Source organism: Capra hircus, chromosome 14 (genome assembly GCF_001704415.2).
Source record: "Capra hircus breed San Clemente chromosome 14, ASM170441v1, whole genome shotgun sequence".
Classification (NCBI taxonomy): Eukaryota; Metazoa; Chordata; class Mammalia; order Artiodactyla; family Bovidae; genus Capra; species Capra hircus.
This window is the reverse complement of record NC_030821.1, coordinates 32,707,108-32,720,123: the sequence shown is the minus strand read 5'-3', so window position 1 is coordinate 32,720,123 and position 13,016 is coordinate 32,707,108.

Here is a 13,016-nt window from a genome sequence, read left to right as displayed (position 1 = left end):
CTACCCTCAGCAGTGGTCTTGCCTGGAGAATTGCACGGACAGAGGAGTCTGGCAGGCTACAGTCCATGAAGTTGCAGAGTCTGACGGGACCGAGCCACTAATACATTAAGGATATTTATATAGTAATGATAGATTTCCTCTGATATGTTCAATATTTTTCCCGTTTGTTATCTTTTAACTTTGTTCATGTTTATGTTTTGCCACAAAAATTTGTAATACATAGTCAAGGCTGTCTTTTTGTTTTGTTTTGCCTTTTGTTTCACGTCCAGATTACATAAATGATTCATCTTTTTCAAGCAGGTTTTTTTTTTTTTTGGTTTTGTCATACATCAACATGATTCCACCACAGGTATACACGTGTTCCCCATCCTGAACCCCCCTCCCTCTTCCCTCCCCATACCATCGCTCTGGGTCGTCTCAGTGCACCAGCCCCAAGTATACAGTATAGAACAGTCTTTCAAGCAGTTTTGTGGTTTACATCTATTCAGAATTTTATGTATGTTTCTATCATACGATCTTATGTTTCTCATGTTGTTTTCCCAAATAATTTTTACCATTTATTGAATAAACTTTTCACATTAATTTAAAATGTCTTGTCAAATTTTATATAAAGTGATTTTTTTTTAGATTCTCAAAGAGATATATTTTAAATATTTCTCAGACCTAAAATTCCCTTCCAATGGAATTGCAATTTTGTGCTGTTTGGTTTTTGTTTTTTTCTGCCAACAAATTAGCAAAATTCTTTATTAAAAATTTCAATAGAAAATAGATATTGACTATTTTAAATTAATATCTTCTACAAGTCTGTAATAATTTAATTATCACTACTCTCATCTTGATGATGAGCATAAATATGTGTTAAACACTTATAATTGGCAAAAACTTGACTAAACCATTTATGAACATAATCTCAGTCAATCCTCAGTACAATTTGATGTTTACATACAAGAAAAGTGAAGCTTTGATGATTTTAATGACTTACCTAATGTTATATCAGAAAAAAAGATGAGACAGGATTCAACACAACTCTCTCTAACTGAAAATCCTACTTCTTAACCATTATATGCTAAGTCCTTTTGATCTGTAGATTCAGATCCTTTTTCAGCCAATGGTTTTATTTTCAAGTCTTTGAACATTCTGTTTGATTTGTTTTATTCTCTTGTTCAGGGGGTATTCATTATCCATATATTGAATTTTGTTTTATCCTCTCCTCTCTAACTTTTACATTTTTGCTTTGTTTCCTTTAACATTTTGGATTTTTTTTTCTCTTCTATATTTTTCTTGATACTATGAATTTGGTTTTCCAGGCTGAAGTATTTAAAATTCAATCTGAACTACCTATATACCATTAATTTGTAAAATGACATGTGTTTGAATAATCAAAACTTTAACAGTATATTACAGCAAATTTTTAAATAACAGAATTCACCTCAGATAATACAATATGGCTAAAGCGTAGGTAATACATATTGCTGTTGTTGTGCTCAGTTGCTCAGTCATGTCCAACTCTTTGCGACGCCATGGACTGTAGACCATCAGACTCCTCCATCCATGGAATTTTCCTGACAAGAATACTGGAGTGGATTGCCATTTCCTCCTCCAGAGGATCTTCCCGACACAGGGATTGAACTTGTGCCTCCTGTATTTGGCAGTTCTTTACCACTTAGCAATCTGGAAATCCCATAGGTTAATACATAGGAAATGATATTCACAGATGAGTTACATATACTTAATAACTGCACAGTTTAAAAAAATCAAATATATCTAAGTAAAGGACATAATTCAATGGCAGAGAAATGATTGTGCAGTTTTTAAATAATTGTGTGATCAATTAAAAATTACATATCCATAATCTTGAAAATCAGAGATCTAAAATTGAAAGGGCACTGCATTTGGATCTGATCTTAAATGCAAGTCCGGACAGTGTGACTTTCAACAAGTATCTTAGCCATTCTGAAAGTATTTAATATCTGTAAAATGGGAAAATTAGTATCTTCCCCATAATAATGCTTTAAAATAAAAGAAATAATGCTTCAAGGAAATTTTAAGTTGTGAAATATATGCCATCCTATAAATATGATTATTTTTATATAAAATTATCATCTTTAGTCATCAGCACCTAGAACTATAATTCTTTGCTTAGTTATTTCAGTTGTCATTGTTGCGAAAGACCAAGAATGTGCTATGTCATATCTCTATAGAAGGATCTATAATCAGTGTTTTTCCTTTGAATTATTTACACCTTAATAATAGATGCCTCTCTCAAATTATAAGAGCATTAAAAAAATGCCATTTCTAATATGCAAATGCTCAAAGTCATGTTTCTGAATAGATACTGTTCTGCCTTAAAGATAAGTAAGAAGAACTGTGAATGTAGTAGCTGGGATTTCAGCCAGTGAGGGCTGCCATTTCAGCAGTGCGGGTATACACTGAGCTTGGCTTGGTGGCAGTTAGAAGTAGCAACTCATGAATGTAGACAGATTTATGCAGGGTGACCTTCATGACTCAATGTGTGTGGTAGCTTTGTGATTTCCACAGGGGTTACTAACAGGACATTCCATTGACAACCACAATGAGTGTTCTACTTCCCTGGCATTTTTAGAGCACATCTTTATGCATCAGAAAACCTCAGCCTTGCACAGGGTTGCTTTCTAAAGAGACACACTGCTGGATGAATTTTGTAAAAGATAAAGTTTATCTGCATATCCGTCAATTAACTAGCCATAACTTCAGGGGCTTTTATTCTCTAGTATTTTGGTACTTTACCTCCACAACACACATCCAAAGTTGTGTTTCTGTGATATAAATGATTGAATCAGTGTTTAGGCTCAAAGCAGATAGACAGCTGTTTATAGAGGATTTTAGGATGATGATCTCAGAATCAAAGGGCATTGGGGTGCTGTAGTAATGACAAAGCATATTGAAATACCTTCATTTTCTTTATGGAAAAATGTTAACTCAAGTAAATTAGTGAACTGTAATGGCCACCCACTCTAGTACTCTTGCCTGGAGAATCCCAGGGATGGGGGAGCCTGGTGGGCTGCCGTCTATGGGGTTGTACAGAGTTGGACACGACTGAAGCTACTTAGCAGCAGCAGCAGTGAACTGTAATAGGCCTAGATTATTACAGCTAGACTCCAAGGAGACATTTATTAAACCCAGTATTCATTTCATTTTGGAGAAGTTGGAGTAATTCCACTGCCCCAAATCAAGCTAGCAATTGAATTTATTTCAGTTGCAAAGCAGGTATCCAAAGATGTGTACCAGGATTCAACCTGTTCTTGTCTGACTCCCTTCAATTTATTGGATGACATTACAAGAATATTCTCAGTAACTTAAAGAAGGGGGAAATGTCCAATTATAATCACGTTCCAAAATGACTTCTGTCTGTTGAAGCATCTAAAGTTAACATGATAATATTTATCAGCAAGAAATATGTCTCATTGCTAGCGAAACTAGAAAGATTTAATTTGGAAAAGAATAATTTAGAAGTAAAGGAAGAGTAATTAAAAAACAATCAATTGTTTTCTTAGCAGAAGAAGAGACAACAGAAATAGAAGTGAAATTAATGATACATTACATAGAGAGATCAATTTGGACTGTGTATAAAAACATTCAAATACATTTTTTCAAACAAGAAGTTTACTCAGGATCTCAGAGTGCACCTTGATTGGTGATGTCTCACCAGATGTTGGAGGACATTTGGAGTCTCTGTGTGTGAGGGACGGGAATGTTCCATCTTTAGATTATGCCTTACCCCTTAGGGTCTAGGATTTTTTTTTTTTTTTAATCGTTGAAATACTTGAAAGAGGTTCATGTTCTGCTTTGAAAGTGAAAGTGAAAGTTGCTCAGTCGTGTGGGCCCCATAGACTATACAATCTATGGAATTCTCCAGGCCGGAACACTTGAGTGGGCAGCCATTCCTTTCTCCAGGGGATCTTCCCAACTCGGGGATCAAACCCAAGTCTCTCAGATTGCAGGCAGATTCTTTAACAGCTGAGCCACCAGGGAAGCCCGAGAATACTGGAGTGGGTAGCCTATCCCTTCTCCAGCGGATCTTCCACACCCAGAAATTGAACTGGAGTCTCCTCTGCAGGCGGATTCTTTATCAGCTGAGCTCAGGGAAGTCAGGTACCAGGGAAGTTCTGCTTTAATCTTCCTCTTTACTTTACAAAGTTTAATATGAAAAATTCAAAATATGTTTAATTTAAAGAGAAATATGGGATCTCTATGTTAAATAGAGTTATTAATGCTTGTTGCCTAATGCTGAAAATGGGACACAGAGACATCTCCTATAAGAGTTCAGTTTTTAAATTCAAAACCACAATTTATTAATTCTATATGGTCATGCCCCTTACCATTGAACCTAATGTAGAATTGAAATCAGTTACCAAAGGAGGAACTAGGTTATTTTCAATATAATGTTCTTGATTCCAACTGCAGTGGTCATTTATTCAAATAAGTTTCAGTGTTATATGCTATGATAGCATACCAAACTTTACCATTCATAACATTCACCTTGACATTTTGTCTTTGCTCTTAGAAATCATCAATTTTTTAAAAGAATCTCTGGCTCTTGGCACAGTTACTTTTCACTTTTTGTTAAATGAATATATTCTCAAATATATATTCAAATATATTTCGTATATGACATGTATCATGTGCATCTGAATTTTGTCAATACTTCTTTTCGTCCCCATCTCCTAGCACTTCTTATTGGATTGACTAAATGATGTTTGCCCTTAGCATTTAAAATATTCACAAATGTTTTGAAGGTGTGTCTTTAAATCATAAGCATCCCTGTAGTCCTTTAAATTATCTATTAATGACATGGAATGTATTTTCTTAGATTGATTTTTTATATTTATGAATTCTTTTAAACAGTTCTTAAAATCTTTAAAAATGTGTTTATGTTTTCTTTGATGTAAAATCTTTGTACCTGGTCAGACTTTCTGACTGCTCCTAACATGTGATAGTGTATATTTTTGTGTAGTTTCCACATAAATCACTTTATTGTTCCATATTTGTATTAGCCCATGTTTGTCATAATTTTAAATGTAATTTTTCTCTGATACTCCTAGGTCTTAAGTTTTTAGAGAAACTGAATTGTTTTACCACTTCAAAATAAGAAATACATTTGATAATATTTTCAATGATTTCCGTAGAAAATTATGCACATTTCAAAATACTTTCTACATACTTATGACAATTGAATGCATTATATTTTCTCATATAATGGATTTGAGATAGCTATGTATTAGTAGTAGCAGAATTCTAAAATGGATCTCAGGATTTATTCCTTCCTGGTGAACATGCCCTGATTTTAGATTAGGATGAGTTTCACTCCCATAATTAGGCTATGTTACAGGTCACAATAGATTTTGCAGATCTAGTTAAGGTCCTAAATCAGTTGACCTGTGACAGATTATTTCAGTGGCCTTGAGTTAGTCACAAAGTCCTTTCACAGTGGAGTTTTCTCCAGGCAGGTATCAGAAGAAGTAGTCAGGTATCAGAAGAAGTAGTCAGTGATTATCTCCAAGTGTCCTGGAAAGAAGCAAACACTCATGGTGAGAATTGCCTATAATGGTCACATGGTAAAGAGCTGTGAGTAGCATCAAGGAGCTGAACATTGACCCCAACCAGCAACTAGAAGTCTCAATGGGGACTTCAGTCTTAGGATTGCAAGGAAAGGAAGTCTGACAACCATCAGAGAACTTGGAAGATAATCCTGAGCCAACATCTTGATTTCAGCTACGAGATGCTGATCAGAGAATCCAGCCACATCATGTCCAGACTTAAGACCTACAGAACAGATGAGGTAATTCACTTTTGTTGACTCAAGCCACCCCGTTTGTGGTATTTTGTTACAGAATAGAACACTTGTAAAACTGAGGAAATTTGTCATTTGAAGTCCGCCAGAATTGTGGTGAGTAAAAGCTTCCTAAAGTTTTTTGTTTTTTTTTTTTTTTTCCTGAAGGAAATCTCAAGGAATGCACAAGTTTCAGATTCAGTGGAGACCATCTATCACAATCCTGTTAAGGAGGCTGACAGTCAGATTAAGCACCATTTTCTTAAATAGTGCATAAACATAATAGGGAATGGGAATAAGAGTCCATGACTCCAAATCAATGACCTTTTCCACAGTCTACAGCAAATATGTTTATTCATGATGAGAAAATGAAAAACAAAATGATGCTAGTGGGCATTGTGTACATATTTTCATATTAATAGTTAATATATCCTTAAACACTTGCAGCTATCTTTCCTTTCTTTGCTTTCTTTTCTTCCTTCCTTTCCTCTTCTCTCATTTGTATTATTCAGGAGTCAGTCAAGGTTGACACATTGTATTTGACTGTGATATCTGAGCATGAACACCCACTCCAATATTCTTACCTGGATAATTCCATGGACAGAGGAGCCTGGTGGGCTACAGTCCATAGGGTCGCAAAGAGTTGGAAACTGAAGTGACTTAGCACACACACACGCACATTGCTGTATTACCTTGAAAAAAACTTAATTAACTGATGGTTGCATTGGGTCTTAGTTGTGGCACGTGGGCTTAGTTGCCCCAAGGCATATAGGATCTTAGCTCCCCAACCATGGATTGGACCCATGGAGCCTGCATTAGAAGGCAGCTTCTTAACCACTGGACCACCAGGAAAGTCCCTGTCAGTTCAGTCCGTCAGTTGTGTCTGACTCTTTGCAACACCATGAATTGCAGCACGCCAGGCCTCCCTGTCCATCACCAACTCCCGGAGTTCACTCAAACTCACATCCATCGAGTCAGTGATGCCATCCAGCCATCTCATCCTTGGTCGTCCCCTTCTCCTCCTGCCCCCAATCCCTCCCAGCATCAGAGTCTTTTCCAATGAATCAACTCTTTACATGAGGTGGCCAAAGTATTGGAGTTTCAGCCTCAGCATCAGTCCTTCCAATGAATACCCAGGACTGGTCTCCTTTAGGATGGACTGGTTGGATCTCCTTGCAGTCCAAGGGACTCTCAAGAGTCTTCTCTGACACCACAGTTCAAAAGCATCAATTCTTTGACACTCAGCTTTCTTCACAGTCCAACTCTCACATCCATATATGACCACTGGAAAAACCATAGCCTTGACTAGACGGACCTTTGTTGGCAAAGTAATGTCTCTACTTTTGAGTATACTATCTAGGTTGGTCATAACTTTCCTTACAAGGAGTAAGTGTCTTTTAATTTCATGGCTGCAGTCACCATCTGCAGTGATTTTGGAGCCCAAAGAAATAAAGTCAGCCATTGTGTCCACTCTTTCCCCATCTATTTCCCATGAAGTGATGGGACCAGATGCCATGATCTTTGTTTTCTGAATGTTGACCTTTAAGCCAACTTTTTCACTCTCCTCTTTCACTTTCATCAAGAGGGTCTTTAGTTCCTCTTCACTTTCTGCCATAAGGGTGGTGTCATATGCATATCTGAGGTTATTGGTATTTCTCCTGGCAATCTTGATTCCAGCTTATGTTTCTTCCAGCCCAGCGTTTCTCATGATGTATTCTGAATATAAGTTAAATAAGCAGGGTGACAATATACAGCCTTGATGTACTACTTTTCCTATTTGGAACCAGTCTGTTGTTCTATGTCCTGTTCTAACTGTTGCTTCCTGACCTGCATATAGGTTTCTCAAGAGGCAGGTCAGGTGGTCTGGTATTCCCATCTCTTTCAGAATTTTCCACAGTTTATTGTGATCCACACAGTTAAAGGCTTTGGCATAGTCAATAAAGCAGAAATAGATGTTTTTCTGTAACTCTCTTGCTTTTTTGATGATCCAGTGGATGTTGGCAATTTGATCTCTGGTTCCTCTGCCTTTTATTTTAATATCTTAAAACAACATATATTTATTATCTTATAGTTCTGAAGGACAGAAGCTAGACATTAGTCTCAGAGTCTATACATAAGAAAGACCACATTCCTTTATGGACTCTAGGAGAAATATGTTTTCTTGAGTTTTTCCAACTTCTAGAGGCTTCTCTTATTTCATGACTCATAGCTTTCTTGCTTCATCTTCTAAATTAGTGACAAAAAATTGAGTCCTTTTCACATCACCCCGTCTGACACTCTTTACATAGTCACATATGACAGTGACCACAGGTGGTAAATTTCTCTGCTTTTAAAGATTCCTGCAATTAGAATGTGCCCACTCAGATAATCCAGGAAAATCCCCCCATCTCTGAGTTCTCAATTGTATTTGTAGTGTCTCCTTTCCCTTATAAGGCAATATATTAAAAGAGTCCAGGTATTAGGGTCCAGACATATTTGGGAAGCCATTATTTTGCTGTCATTGGAAATGTACAATGTTGATTTTTAAAAATTCTATGATGGCTTCTACATATGCTATCTGGCATTCTTATATAAAGAAACCCTGGCCTTTCCTCTTCCTTCTGTGGATTCAGAGGTAATTTACATTTCAGTATGGTATAATCTCAAGGGTTCAGTGGTAAAGAATCCACCTGCCAATGCAGGAGACATGGGTTCAATCCTTGGTTAACTCACTCCAGTATTCTTGCCTGGGAAATCCCACTGACAGTGAAGCCTCTAGGGCTACAGTCCATGGGGTCCAGATAAAATCAAACAACTTAGTGCACACATAAACACATGATATAATCATTTAAAAATTTTTTTGGTTTTGATGGTCAAATTGAGTCATACTGGGGAAGTTTTTAAACGGTGTGAGACAATGCTATAAAATTATTATAATTTTCTTAGATGTGATATAGCTTTGTGATTATGTAAGCTGAACTATTTAGGGTGATGTTACCATAACTGTACCTTCCCCCAAACAGGAAAATCATAGAATATTACACTGTTTATTATAGACTGAAGGAATAAATACCTTTAATATTCTAATACACTTTAATATTCTTTCAAAATTTTATGCATATTTGAAAAATTTTAAACAATGTGGAAATTAATATATCAGAGATACACTGTTATAATGTTAAGACAACTCAGCATGATATAAAGAAACCTAATCTGTTTTTCACATTTGAATCCCAATGAACACAAATCTTGAAGAGATTTTTAAGAAAGTAAAATAGTGTTCACTTTATCTGGCTTCTCATATTGAAGGAAAGGTCCAAGTCTAGTTCTATAATCAAGAGCCACAGCAATCAGAGCAGAAAAAGAAATCAAAGGAATCCAAATTGGAAAAGAAGAAGTAAAACTCTCACTGTTTGCAGATGACATGATCATCTACATGGAAAACCCTAAAGACTCCACCAGAAAATTACTAGAGCTAATCAATGAATATAGTAAAGTTGCAGGATATAAAATCAACACACAGAAATCCCTTGCATTCCTATACACGAATAATGAGAAAGTAGAAAAAGAAATTAAGGAAACAATTCCATTCACCATTGCAACGAAAAGAATAAAATACTTAGGAATATATCTACCTAAAGAAACTAAAGACCTATATATAGAAAACTATAAAACACTGATGAAAGAAATCAAAGAGGACACTAATAGATGGAGAAATATACCATGTTCATGGATCGGAAGAATCAATATAGTGAAAATGAGTATACTACCCAAAGCAATTTACAAATTCAATGCAATCCCTATCAAGCTACCAGCGACATTTTTCACAGAACTAGAACAAATAATTTCAAGATTTGTATGGAAATACAAAAAACCTCGAATAGCCAAAGCAATCTTGAGAAAGAAGAATGGAACTGGAGGAATCAACTTGCCTGACTTCAGGCTCTACTACAAAGCCACAGTCATCAAGACAGTATGGTACTGGCACAAAGACAGGCATATAGATCAATGGAACAAAATAGAAAGCCCAGAGATAAATCCACACACATATGGACACCTTATCTTTGACAAAGGAGGCAAGAATATACAATGGAGTAAAGACAATCTCTTTAACAAGTGGTGCTGGGAAAACTGGTCAACCACTTGTAAAAGAATGAAACTAGATCACTTTCTATCACCGTACACAAAAATAAACTCAAAATGGATTAAAGATCTAAATGTAAGACCAGAAACTATAAAACTCCTAGAGGAGAACATAGGCAAAACACTCTCAGACATAAATCACAGCAGGATCCTCTATGATCCACCTCCCAGAATTCTGGAAATAAAAGCAAAAATAAACAAATGGGATCTAATTAAAATTAAAAGCTTCTGTACAACAAAGGAAAATATAAGCAAAGTGAAAAGACAGCCTTCTGAATGGGAGAAAATAATAGCAACTGAAACAACTGACAAACAACTAATCTCAAAAATATACAAGCAACTTATGCAGCTCAATTCCAGAAAAATAAATGACCCAATCAAACAATGGGCCAAAGAACTAAGTAGACATTTCTCCAAAGAAGACATACGGATGGCTAACAAACACATGAAAAGATGCTCAACATCACTCATTATTAGAGAAATGCAAATCAAAACCACAATGAGGTACCACTTCACACCAGTCAGAATGGCTGCGATCCAAAAATCTGCAAGCAATAAATGCTGGAGAGGGTGTGGAGAAAAGGGAACCCTCCTACACTGTTGGTGGGAATGCAAACTAGTACAGCCACTATGGAGAACAGTATGGAGATTCCTTAAAAAATTGCAAATAGAACTACCTTATGACCCAGCAATCCCACTTCTGGGCATACACACCGAGGAAACCAGAATTGAAAGAGACACATGTACCCCAATGTTCATCGCAGCACTGTTTACAATAGCCAGGACATGGAAACAACCTAGATGTCCATCAGCAGATGAATGGATAAGAAAGCTGTGGTACATATACACAATGGAGTATTACTCAGCCGTTAAAAAGAATTCATTTGAATCAGTTCTGATGAGATGGGTGAAACTGGAGCCAATTATACAGAGTGAAGTAAGCCAGAAAGAAAAACACCAATACAGTATACTAACACATATATATGGAATTTAGAAAGATGGCAATGACGACCCTGTATGCAAGACAGGAAAAAAGACACAGATGTGTATACCAGACTTTTGGACTCAGAGGGAGAGGGAGAGGGTGGGATGATTTGGGAGAATGGGAATTCTAACATGTATACTGTCATGTAAGAATTGAATCGCCAGTCCATGTCTGACGTAGGGTGCAGCTTGCTTGGGGCTGGTGCATGGGGATGACCCAGAGAGATGTTGTGGGGAGGGAGGTGGGAGGGGGGTTCATGTTTGGGAACGCATGTAAGAATTAAAGATTTTAAAATTTAAAAAAAAATAAAAAATTAAAATTAAAAAAAAAAAAAAAAAGAGTACTTTTTCTTTTATCTGATTTCCAAACAGATGTCAGAATTCTCAAAAGCATTGGAATACAATTTAGTTTTAGAAATTAAACTTTTGCATGTTATATTAAAAACATAATTCTTAAAAAAAGACAATAATACTATCATACATTACTAATGAGCATATCAGAAGGTCAACATAATTGGATAATTTTCTTGTATGAAAGCAATGACCAGGAGGAAGCTTGCAAAGAAAGCACTGCATTTACAGCAGAATTCTTATGCATGGTATATGAGCATCTCTGGGCCTCCAGATTAGGCTAGAGTACTTCTTTTTTTGTATACTGTATTATCATTTCCAAAGTAATACTGACAATTTAATGTTCACAATCTTGTCAAATAGATAACTGTTATTTATTCCTTTACTAAATACTTATTGAGACCTTGTATTGTGTGTCAGGTACTGGGCTAATTAGAATTTCCATGAATGTACTGAACACTTACTATATTCTGACTACTAACAATCTTGTATACATTAACTCACAGACACTCATAATTACTACATGAGATCAACTGTTCTCATTTTACATATGAGAAAATTATAATGACAAAGCAACTGAGTTATAGGATTCAGACTTGTAAATTTTGACTCCAGAACTCAAACTGTCCTATGCTCGTGCTAAAGGATCTTAATCAGGAGTCCATAAGACATTATAATTGTGTTTCAAATTTCCAGGGGGAAAGAGTCTATGGTCTACATCAATTATTCAGAAGAAAAAAATACATTATCATCTTAGTTGATGCAGAAAAATCATTTGAAAGCATAGATTCATGATAAAAACAACAAAATGTGTATAGAGGAAACATACATCAACATTACAAAGACCAATTATGACAAACTCATGGCTAATATCATAATGGTGCAAAGCTGAAAGCTTTTCTTCTAAGATCAGGAACAAGGCAGAATACCCATTCTCACAATATTTATTCAACATAGAAGTGAAAGTTTTAGTCACAGCCATCAGACAAGAAAAATAAATATAAATAAATGCCATCCAAACTGGAAGGGGAAAAAGTAAAACTGTCATTATTTGCAGATGGCAAAATACTATACATACATACATACATACATATATATATATATATATATATATATATATAGCAAGCCCCAGAGATTCTACCCCAAAGCTGCTAGAGATAATAAATTAATTCAATGAAGCTGCAAGATACAAAATTAATACACAGAAATCTATTGCATTTCTATACACTAAGAATAAAATATTAGAAGGACAGATCAAGAAAACAATCCCATTTACAATCACACTGAAAATAATAACATTCCTAATAATAAGTTTAATCAAGTAGCAAAAGACCTGTATCCTACTTCAGGTGGTGACTGCAGCCATGAGATTAAAAGATGCTTACTCCTTGGTAGGAAAGTTATGACCAACCTAGACAGCATATTGAAAAGCAGAGATATTACTTTGCCAACAAAGGTCCGTCTAGTCAAGGCTATGGTTTTTCCAGTGGTCATGTATGGATGTGAGAGTCGGACTGTGAAGAAAGCGGAGGGCCAAAGAATTGATGCTTTTGAACTGTGATGTTAGAGAAGACTCTTGAGAGTCCCTTGGACTGCAAGGAGATCCAACCAGTCCATTCTGATGGAGATCAGCCCTGGGATTTCTTTGGAGGGAATGATGCTAAAGCTGAAACTCCAATACTTTGGCCACCTCATGCAAAGAGGTGACTCATTGGAAAAGACTCTGATGCTGGGAGGGATTGGAGGCAGG